This window comes from Saccopteryx bilineata, chromosome 8, assembly GCF_036850765.1.
Source record: "Saccopteryx bilineata isolate mSacBil1 chromosome 8, mSacBil1_pri_phased_curated, whole genome shotgun sequence".
NCBI classification, from domain to species: Eukaryota; Metazoa; Chordata; class Mammalia; order Chiroptera; family Emballonuridae; genus Saccopteryx; species Saccopteryx bilineata.
In genome coordinates this window covers 45,642,341-45,654,671 of record NC_089497.1, presented here as the reverse complement: position 1 = coordinate 45,654,671, position 12,331 = coordinate 45,642,341, and the positions used below count along the sequence as shown (strand labels likewise).

At 38.0% G+C, this 12,331-nt stretch overlaps 1 protein-coding gene across 3 annotated transcripts in view; it reads left to right on the top strand.

The window, feature by feature from the left end:
• Positions 1–12,331, top strand: part of LSAMP (limbic system associated membrane protein) — a 741,157-nt gene that overhangs the window by 38,873 nt on the left and 689,953 nt on the right. The window lies entirely within an intron of this gene.

Here is a 12,331-nt window from a genome sequence, read left to right as displayed (position 1 = left end):
CATGTAGAAACAGCCATCAGTGAAGCAAGTGCTTGTAATGCCCTTGGTGTGGGAGTACAGTATTAGGGCTGCATGTCCCAAGGGAGTTCCAGGCGTGCAGAAAAAGTCAAGAGATTCCTCTGTGACTTTTCCTAGAGAGTGGATCTCTTCAACTTAGTATAATTTATGGCTTTACCTCCCTGTTCATTTCATGTCTTCATCTCCATTCTTGCTGTTGGTCCGTATAATCATATGAAACATTGGGACTTCTATCTGTGTTCGTCCAAGTCCTTCCACAGGATCAGCTCTAGGAGAACAGATGTAGAAGTAATAGCGGTCTCAGTAATATAACCTTACAGACAGCCACCTACGACCTAGATAGAGCTGTTCTAGGGGAGAGGGGACTAAGAAGGAAGGCCCTGTGATAAATTGAGAAAGTCATCATAACATATTTGCTGCTCGTGCTTGGAAGCACAGGTTAGACCACAGAAGGAAAGGCGTGAGAAACCCCCATCTCTCCTGTCAGTGTTACCCCACTGGGGGGCTGGGAAGTGAAGCAAGAAGAGCTGACCTGGATAGGGAGTTGGCAAAGCATTCCCCTGATGGACCCAATGACAACCACTGTGCACTTGTCTGATCCTGTGTCATTTTGCTGTGACCTGAATTTTGCTATGAACAGTATTGGTCTGAAAAGCAGTGAAGGAGGGTGTTTCAAAATAGAAGCCAGAAATAGAAGAAAGCAAAGGAAGTTTGTGCCAAGATCAGAAAAAAATGGACTAATTTGATAATTCTACAAAGATTTTACAAGCCAGCAGATACTTTTAGAGGTGAATTCCCGCAGGTGGTGGAGGAAGGTTGAAAGAGCTTCCTCTCACACTAATCCTTGTGTCTGCAGTGTCCTTCAGTTTGCCAGAGGCCACTGGAATGACATGACACCGGAGGTCTTGACGTGAAACTCCCTTTCATAAGCTCCTCTCCACACTTCAATATTTAACTAAGCCTCCCGTGGTGGGGACCAAGAATCAAGGGTCTTACAAAAACAATTCTGTTCTTTTTATTCAATATAGCAGTCTATTAAGAGTGCTAGCAATCTTTTCACTTTGATTTAGGTGCTATATGAAGATTTAGCAACAGAAGCCAAAGAAATTGTCTTAATGTGATAAAAATTGTTTCCTAGTAATACAAACTCAGGAACGAATGGAAAGTGAGGTTTCCCTGAGGTTCAGTAAAGATACTGTTTGGAAAGAGACCATTAAAGAATCCATGAGTTCTCTTGACCCTGGCACCAGCCTCAGTGAGAAATGCCCTGGCACAGGAGTCAGAGTTTTAGTAATCTGAGCAGATACCTACTGGGAGAGCTGCATTAAATACACCAAGAACTCTTACATTTGGTATAGTCTGTAAATAATGTCTTTCTCCTTCTAGTCTGCTCCTTCAAAGCATTTACAGCCCCTTAATTAGACATATGAGTGCTATTTATTACCTTTTGAAAGGTCAAGCGGTTAATATCCCACTGTTGAAAATTCCTAGTAATTAATAATTACCATAAGAAGCACAGCTCCTCTATCTAGCTCATCTTTGGTTGTCTCTCTGTATTTATACATTAATATGTAGTAATTAAATGATGGCAGGAGAAGCTCTCCAATGGTATCAGCATAACAATGTATCTATTTCTCACCATTCCAGTTTCATGAGCGCTATTTCTAAAGGATAGAATGAAAGGGGATGATTCTACCTGTTGTTGCCTTTACAAATTCTTACAGTTACAAGGGCAGTTTCCTATAGGTATACATTGGAGCAGATGACCTTAAATGTCATTTTTAAAACGAGATGTAATAATGAGTGAAAACTACAGACTCCAGCATGCAAAGCAGCTTTCTACAATTGATCAAAAAAAAAAAACCTACATAAAGAGATGTTTCATTTCTCTGAAATGTTTCTCATCACTAAAGAGGAAGATTATTGAGGTCACTTTAAAGTGACTTTGCAGCAATTTTGACTTGAAAAACTGTGCTTTGTCCACACAAGTCTTACGTTGTACCTGAGGTTCCAGAAGGAAAATGCTTCAACAAACAGCTGGTGGTTAAGCTCTTACTGTGTCTCATAACAATACCAATGATAACCTAAAGGTTTGTATTTAAAAACATCTGTCATCAAGAAACTTGAAGAGCTTTACATATGGTTTACTCATTAGAGCTCCCAACATCCCTCCTAGGTAACCACAAAGCAAATGTGATCTTGGCTGTACAGATGGGGAACCCGATGTGGAAGAAAGGCAAAATGCTTTTGCCATTTCACAATGACTCAGCAGCAGTCCTGGAAATAGAAAGTATGTCTCCTGACTACAGTCCATCTAGGTAGGCGCTGGACCACATTCTGAATGAGGGATTCTCCATGAGAAAGACTCTGCTTACACCTAAAGCAAAGACAGGTTTACACTTTTGTAGTCATCAAGTCTGAGAATCAATAAGATAATTCATTTTCAAATGGCCAGTTATGCTTTTATGCAGTTACTTTGCTCTTGGTGTGACAGAAAGACAGCTGACTTGGGGGTCAGAGAGATTCAGCCATTGAACGAGCTGTGAAACATGGTGCAAACTCTCTAACCTTTTTGAGCCCATAAAATGGAGAAAATACTATCTAACACACATGGTGCCTACAAGAATTACACACCTCTTTTTACTATGCTCGTAGTCAAGATAAGATGTTTCTCAACATGTTGAACATAAATGTAAAGTTTGTGCTAGTCATTCAGGTGTGATTAAATTACTAGGCAGAAAAACTCAATTCAGTACCCACCGTTTCCCCTCAATATAAAATGTTACATATGGAAAGATGCTAAATATTCTTTCCTTTTTTTATGTTAGAGGGGGGCAGAGACAGACTCCTGCATGCACCCTGATTGGGTTCCACCCAGCAAGCCCCTTACCAGGTGAAGCTCTGCCTGTCTGGGTCACTGCTCCACTGCCCAGCAATTGAGCTATTTTAGCCCTGAGGTGAAGCCATAGAGCCATCCTCAGCACCCGGGGCCAACTTTGCTCAAACCATTAGAGCCATGGCTGTAAGAGGAGAAGAGAGAGAGATGGGGTGAGGACAGGGGGAGGGGAGAAGCAGATGGTCACTTCTCCTGTGTGACCTGACCAGGAATTGAACCCGGGACTTCCACATGACGGGCCAATGCTTTACTGTTGAGCCAACCAGCCAGGGCCTAAATATTCTTCCCCATTCAGATTTCTTTTTTGGAAGTTACATACTTTAGGTTTGTTCATTTCAAATAAATTCTCTAGTTTAATGAATTTCTCCCAAGCAGGAAAACAAACATTCTTTCTGCACTTAAAGAACAAACATGTAGTGTTAGTAAATGTTTCCTTAATCTATTTATTTACCTACACTAACTTTTACCACTTTACAAATGTAAAACTTTATATAAATTACATTTTCCAATTATTAACAATATACACTTATTATATGAAATTTAATTGACTCAGATGTGTGTAAGAAAGAAAACCATTAATAGTATTTGGTGTGTGTGTGTGTGTGTGTGTGTGTGTCTAAGATTTCTTTTAAGAAACATATCTTAAAGAGCCCACATTTTGTCTCTAGTTAGTTTATAATGTTGGCAGCCAAACAGCACCAGCTGTTAGGCCGGTGGTGTCAAACCAAACCTTGGCTCAGCAACCTCAGTACCTGAGTTCTAAGAATTCGGAACCAAGGCTCAAACTATAAGAGAAAGTTTATTTAGAAAGGCAAAGAGATAGAAGAAATGAGCCATAGAGGAAATGGGCTCAGAAAGCAAATCACAGAGGCAAAAGCAGGGCCCTTGGAGCTTAGGAGAAAGAGAGCGGCAAGGGAAAAGTGCCAGGGGAGGGAGTGGGGAACAGTACTGACTGGGCCTTCCACCTTCAGGGCATTTATCTCAGGTCGTAGGGGAGGATCCCAATAGAATATTCATTGACTTTACAGGTGTGCCCTTTCACAGTTGTGGTCTCTACTGATTGGTGGCTGCCAGGGCAAGGCAGCTGGTCCTGAGGTCAGCCATGGCTTAGCCTGTCTGGTTTTGCTGCTTTTCTGAGCCTGAAGCCGAAACACAACTGAGGTCTATGTATTTGATGCAGGTCAGAACCTTATTGTTCCGGGGGGCATAATGCTTATGGGTTTTTCTCTGGGCCTTTATGTTTGTTTAATCCAAATATTCCAGGGGAGGAAATGTCAGAGGAGGGTCCCAACCACCTGACCACGTCAGGGGATCTAAACGCATGACCAGTGATATACTAGTGAAGGAAGGTTACCCTGGGGGTGAGGGCTTTGTTTTCCCCATTGTTAGCCACCTGGGGCCTTCTGCCCTGTTGACCTTCTTTATCTGGCTGATCATCTTTGCTCTGCTCATGCCTATCTAACTGCCTCCACAATAAGTGTTATGCAAAAAATTTATGTGCTGGTTACCTCAAAGCCTTCTTTCCACTAAACTCTGGTGTTTACCTTTTTATCCATCATAGTTTAGTATGTATATTTTAATACTAGACAAAATATAACAAAACTTGTTTGGAGTCTAATAGTGTTCCTTGGCACTTATGACTTGGTAGAATGTCACTAGAATAGGTCCCCTATCAAATAATAGTCAGACCTGGAGTTAAGAACAAATACTATCAGTGGCCACTAGGGAAGTTGGGGTTAGTAGGCACTGACCTGTGGATTGCTCCTGTCATGCTCAATTTACAAATCCTAGCATACAAATTCATCATTTCACCTGACAGGGCAAGTCAGGCATACAAATCATACACAATGGTCATGAATAGTGCTATGTGAACGATAAACAACAATATTCTAAGGCTGAGCAAACCCAGGCTTGCCCTCATAAGTCATCATTTGCTTTTGTGCAAATCCTCTTTCTCATAACTTAGACATCCATTGCAAAAGCCTGAAGATAGGGAATATAATCTTGCTTATCCTTCCTGAAAATAAAAACAAAACAAAACTAAGTGGCATTGAAGTTTCTGAAAGACTTGCTTCCATTGAAAATAATCTTACTTAAGATGTAAAATAATCAGAATTGAGATTTCACCAAGGGTCATCTGTTTTTACAAAGCACTTTTTAATTTGAATTTAATTATTTTATATTTATGCATCAAATAGCAAAGCTATTTCTGCTTTGTTCCAAATAGTCTGCCCTCAGTATCTGCTTCACTTAGGTGTTTGATGGATGCACGGCTAGACAGACACATACTGTACATAAATAATACACTGGTACAGACCGGTAGATGGAAGATCAACAGAGAGGGAAACATAAATTGATGATGAACTGATGAGAATGTACTATGTGTTCTCTTTACAGACAGATATTCTTGGCTATTTTTTATGAGTCTTTCTATGGAACTTGAAATTTGGATTTTAAATAATTCAATTACTGAAGGTAGAAAGTTACATTTTCTTCATCATCTCACAGATGCTTTGAGAATCAAAGACATGTTGGCTTAAGAATTATTAAAAAGAGCCATCATTTCTCTTTCTCTTTCCTGTATTATTTTTCCCCCCATAACTTCTTCTACCATTATTTTCCTTTTTTTTTTTTTACCTCTTTTTAGCCTTCGTCTTGTTGTGTTTTTTTGGCATTTATAGATTCAAGTGCTCATTTTGCTGATATTTCCTCTCACTCTCCCTATTCTCTATTATTTTATTCTCTTCTTAACTGTCAAAAATGACCAAACTCTTATTTAAGTTTTCCTAATTATTATGGGGATGCAGAGTGGAAAGGGAACAGGCCTGTTCTTCTCAACAGGCCTTTTGAGAAGAAATAGGAGTGTATTTTAAATTTCCCATTTTCCTCCCTCTTGAAGTAATGAGCATTTTCTACTCGATTTCTAAAAAAGAATGAGAAGAAGATGGAGAGAAATGGGAAGTTAAAGTGGAATTATTTGATTTAAATATCAGTACAAATTAGAGAGGCAGGAAGCACATGTATGCCCACAGAGCAGTAGAGTGGGTTCAGTGGGACATAATCAAGATGGAAATAGCCAAGAAAGGATTCATACCAATACCGTTTCTCCTAAAAGAGAGCCATGTTCCAAGGTTTTAAAGCTAATAACTGTTTGATGCCATTTTTTGATTCTAGTTTATACTTTATATTATAGACTTTAACCTATATCTACAGTGTGATTTCCAAGATGGAAAAAGAGTTGACTTTTTTGGATACATCTCTTTGTATGTTAATTTATTCAGAATTGGTATTTGTAGCCTGCATTGCTTTATGCAACACATCCCCAGATCCCCCCCCCCAATTTCAAATTAATGATTATTCCAAGTAGAAAATGATTTGGATAGTATGTTCATGGATCTTTCATTTTTCTTAGACAGATGTATATGTTGGTGGCAAAAATGTTACCAGGTGTTAGACCAATGGGGTCAGACTGGACCTCAGTTCAGCAACCTTCGTGCTTGAGTTCTGGCTAAGAAGGAATCCAGGGCCAAGACTCAAGCTATAAGAGAACATTTATTTAGAAAGTCACAGAGGTAGAGGTGAATAGTAGAAGAAATGGGTTCAGGAAATAAGTTAGAAAGACAAAAGAAGGGCCCTTGGAACTTAGGAGAAAGAGACAGGGAAAGTGGTGCCTGGGGAAGGTAGTGGGGAAAAGGCGCTGGGTTCTCTGCCTTGAGGGTATTTATCTGGAGATTTTAGGGAAGGATTCTAGTAAAATATTCATCAGCTTTCCAAGTATGTCCTTTCAGGGTTGTAGTCTCTACTAATCGACCAGTGCCAGGGCAGGGGGTCATTAGCAATGCAGCTGGTCCTGATGTCAGCCATGGCATCACTTATCTGGCTTTGCTGCTTTTCTGGGCCTGGAGCTGAAACACAACTGAGGCCTAGATGTATTTGATTTGGGTCAGAACCTCATTGTTCAGAGGGCTTAATACCTAAGGGCTATTTTCCAGTGCCCTTGTTTGTTCCCTCTCTAAGGTGGTCTAAGCCCCACGTCAGGGGAGGGTCTGAACTGCATGACCAGCAATATGCTAGGGGAAGAGAAATCTACCCTGGGAGCAAGGTTTTTGTTTTTCTGGTTTTGCCCTTTGCTAAACACCCAGGCTTTACATCCTCCCTCCCTGGTGACATTTTGTACCTGGCCCATTGTCCCTGCTCTGCTTCTGTCTATCTAACTGTCTACCACACTTTCATATATATTTTAGCCAGGACTAAAAAAAAAAATGTAGAAATTTAACTGCCATAAGAAAATTATATTATTTGTATATACAGCAAAGTAAGCATAGTGAAAATCCAGAAATCTCATGAAGCTTTTGCCTGAGAGTCCAGATAATTTCTAGGCTCAGATACCAATAATAAATCAATTTTTAATTGCCTCTTGTTTATGCATCTTCATGTAGTTATTTCTGTTCTCCCCACTATGGTTCACGTATACAACCTTACTGGAGGATCATAAGGGTCAGTTATGCTCATTCCCTGTTAGTAACTTAACTACATGATTGTTCACCTTTGAACATCTATGGATTCAGTATCTTCAGTTGAGGACACAAAAAAATAAATCTGTACCACCTCTGAGACTTATAGGTCTAAATATTTGAGACTTATTTAAAACTTTTTTTTATTTTATACTTATCACTCTTGGTAATTACAAAACTGTGTCAGTCAAATAGAACATCTAAAGAGTGGTGCTTTTGCAACCCAGACAAAAGAGTCCCCACCACTGTCTGTCTTCCAGACAGTTCCTACCTATCTTCTGCCCATATCAGGATGATAAATAAATGGCTAATCTTCCCCATACAAATAATTTAGTAGTTTGTCTGTCTAGAAGGTAATCACATGGCATCTGCAATTTCTGCAATTTTGATAGTGTAATATAATATGATATAAGACAACCCCGAACTGCAACCCAGACAGCTCTGTTGTTAAGAGTGGTAAATTACTCTGACTTCCTACTCACAGAAATATTGTGGTCAGCAACACTCATCTCCGTTTGTTCTTTGAATCTCTTTGATTTGTCTATATCTAGGAAGTAAATGCATTACTATTTTTACTATGTATTCCATAGACATTTCAATTTGAGTAAAAATTCTTGGCCTCTGAACACAATAATTTGGTGCTCTTTATATTACCATTTCCCATTGATTTATTTCTTTTCATTAAATCCCTTTTTTTTGTACAATGTTAGCATATCTAAAGTCCTGACTCGCATTATTACACCAACTTTGGATACAAGAAAATGAACCATTTAAAGGGAGAAAAACAGAATTGTCATATATTTGATTATGGTATATAAAAGAAGAAGAAAAATTCTAGGAAAAAGTATGATTTGTATTTCTCCTGTAAACTCTGAGCATAGCTTTTGATAGTTAACCCGACAAAGAAAATTTTGTTCCCTTCCTTGAAATCATGTAATCTATCTGAGGTTGGCCACTTAGAAGGGGAAAAAAAGCATATTTTATTCAGATAAATTAGGGTGTTTCTTTCGTGTGCTATAAAAAGCTGTGTTCATCATCATTATCATCATCAGTATTGTAATAATAATAAAAGCATGCTTTTGAATGTACAACTTATTTGCATTCATATATCTATTTATTAATTTCACATTTGTTTTCTATGCATAGACTCTGTGTAAGACCCAATACTAGGAACTAGGAACTGGTTTCCAATCACTATTTATTAAGCTAATTAGAGCTAATAATAATTGGACATATTTTTACTTTTTAGAAACTCCAACAGGGCAAGCATACATTAATATTGTCTAAAACATTAAAAACACAGGAAATTCCAGCTTTAACCATTGGGTCATAAGAACTAAGCACTTAACTTTGATTTTGTAAGAGCCAAATCCACATCTTGCAATCAATATAATCATGGAACAGGCAGAATATTTATACTCATTTAAATTTTTAAAAAATTTATTGATTTTAGAGAAAAATAGAGAAGAAAAGAGAGCAATAGAAACACTGCTTTGTGAGGCCATGAAAAAGAAGGAAATCTTACCTTCTGCGACAACATGGATGGTCCTGGAAACTATAATGTTAAGTGAAAGAAGCCAGGCAGAGAAAGAAAAATATCATATGACCTCACCCATTTGAGGAACCCAAGGAACAAAGTGAACTGAGGAATGGAATGGAGACAGAGGAGAGATCAAAGGGACCAGAGGAAAAGAGGACAGAGGGGAAGGGGATGATAGGATGGGATAAACCTGAAGGGAAGGGGGGAGGGTGTTCTCGGGAGGGGGGCAAGGGGGATGTTGAGGGGAATACAAGGGAGGGGGATGCATTCGGGGCAACACTAGAATTTATGTAAACACAATGAATTAAAATCAATAAAAAACAACAACATTGCTTTGTTGTTTTACTTATTTATGTATTCATTGGTTAATTCATGTATGTGCCCTGACTGGGGATTGAACCTGCAGCCATGGCATTTGGGAATGATGCTCTATCCAACTGAACTACCTGGCCAGAGCTCTATCCATTCTTGCTATTAAAAATCCACATTAACATTTCAAATGTTGAATTCTTGTACCAGATATTTTAAAATTTATTTAACCATGATTAAAACTTAAAAAATAATATTTTCTCTTAAATATCTTATTTTTAACATGTAAATTATTCTAAGCCAAACTTAATTACAAAACTTCATGTGGTTTATCAGTCATGTATGACAGAAATTCACTGCATCAACCTTGAGAAAATATGTGAAATAACAAACCCATATGTATTCAACCCATAAATTTTTGAGAGCAAGCAGAATCATTTCAATTAGACTTTTAGCTGAATTTATTAATGTGAACTTGGTTAATGCATGCTTTCTAACTTGTAGATTGATTAGATTTGTACCAAGGGATTTTTTTAATAGTCTTTAAAAATAAACAGAATATTTTTCAGAATAAGCTAGCATCAGTGGTGGATATATGTGTTCAATAAACATGAATTGTAAAAGCAAACTCAAGAGTACATATCTAGGTGTCTTACGTGCATGGAGAGTGATTTTTATGGAAGTAAATTCATTGTTCATTACTTTCTTTTCCTTAGTGTATTCTTTACTGACCCCTACAGCCCCAGGAGCACTGTCCATTGGTTCTGATTGCTGTCCTAATTCTGGTTTTGGTTTAGACTTTATTTAAAAAAATTTTTTACTCCCTTCGTTAACCCAGCTGGCTGCCCCTATTGTTATTATTCCTGCTATTATTCCTGTTATTAGTTCTCCAGTCCTTCTCTCTGCCTTTCCTTACAGCAGTTAATGAGATAGAACTGGTGTCTATCCTCATGGAGATTTCATTCTATTCGATACTTTATGTCTCTAAAACCTCCCTAAGTTGCCATTCCTTAGATGAAGTAGCTTTCATCTACCAAAAGAGTGTCTTTACCTCTAGGATACTTGATATTCTTCTTATACTTTCATAATTATTCCCATATTCACATAGTTAATACATGAATAAATATGGATATTTGGAGGTAGTAAAAGTTTCTAATGAAAATTTACCCATTGGTGTATATGTAAACAAATGATTGGCTATGTGTCAAATTTTGTCATTATAAAGGAAACTTATTAGAGGCAGACTATGAAATGCTGGATTTTATTCATTTATCTGTTAATAATTCTGGAAGTATTTATTAAATTTTCATTAGGTACAGAAAATAGGAATTATATCAAAAAGTTTCCTTTAAAGGAGACAATTTTCTCTTAGAATAATGAATATATTTATGATATAAAAGAACAAAATCATAATTTGTAGTAATATAGAAAAGATGTTACATGTCTAAAGAAAAATGAAAGAAAGGCAAAGACCAGAGTTATTTGCTGACTTGGAAATATATTTGGATTCTTAGATAAGCAATTTTACCTGGAGGACCTCAGTCTGCTTGTCTATATATAAAATAAGGTACTTGAACTATATAGATAGTTTACAATGCTTCTGTTATTCAAGATTTTTGCAGGTTAACAGAAACCCAACACTTAGTAGCTTAAGAAAATTTTTTTCTACAGATGTGAGTGAAAATGGCCTCAAGATGCAATGGGATCTAAAGGTTTCTAACTTGTAAACACTCTCTCTTCTTTTTTTCCACTTGCTATTTCCACTTTTCTTATTTCTGGTGTCTTTCTTCAGTGCTGCCCATTGGCTTTTTTTCATGTCTCAGAAGACTACAGGGTTGCTGGCAGCACTGGGTGTACACCTATAACCACAGATTTATAACCATAGAGGAAACTTCCCATGACAATACCATCAAGAAAATCTCTGGAAAGAAGGTTACCAATAATTTCTGTTTATTGTCCAAGATACCATAAACCTCTTGTCCCAGCCCAACTATTAAGAATGTTCTCTTTCACTCTTGAAGGTCCGGTGTGGGCAATAAATTATTCAATCACCCCACCTTAAAGGAGACCAATTAACTTGGTTTAGGTTACATTCCCTCTTTTCAGTAATCACTTTGGAGTACTCAGAGGAATGAGATATAGTGATTGGCCATATCTGGATCATATGCTCGCAGTTAAGGTCAGAGACTTGGGGTACTGTGATTGTCAGCTTCCACTTGAAACATAGGTAGATGAAAAGGGAGTGGTGCCTGAAGGAAAGAGTGATTTTCGCCAGCTGAAAGCATAAAGATTTACTTGCTGCATAGGTGCAAACACATAGAGCTACTCTGTCATGAGAGAGCAAGGTCTATGCAAATAATGCTGAATAGAAGAATGATTGGAGTTGCATAGGGTTTTATAGCATCTAGTACTATATAATAGACTTACCTTTTATTTTTTTTCTTTGATCTCAAGTCTTTATTTCTACTCAATAATTCATATAAAGGAGAAATGTCTTAATTTTCTGTTTCATAAAGAAATACACTGCCTCATCAGGTGGTGGCACAGTGGATAGAGCATCGGACTGGGACATGGAGGACCCAGGTTCGAAACCCAGAGGTCGCCAGCTTGAGCATGGGCTCATCCGGCTTGAGCATGGGCTCACTAGCTTGAGTGCGGGGGTCACTGGCTTGAGCTTGGGATCATAGACATGACCGCATGGTCACTGGTTTGAGCCCAAATGTCGCTGGCTTGAAGTCCCAAATCGCAGACTTGAACCCAAGCAAGGGGTCACTAGCTCTGTGGTAGCCCTTCACCTCAAGGCACATATGAGAAAGCAATCAGTGAATAACTAAGGTGCCACAACCAAGAATTGATGCTTCTCATCTCTCTCTCTCTTCCTGTCTGTCTGTTCCTAGTTGTCCCTCTCTCTGACTCTCTTTCTGTCTCTATCAAAAAATTAAAAGAAAAGAAAAAAACGTTGTCACTGTTGTTGATGTGAATTTTCTTAGGAAATTTTTTTGTACCCATTTACTTGATAAGAATGTCATCTTGTGCTATTCTTTCAGTATTCTA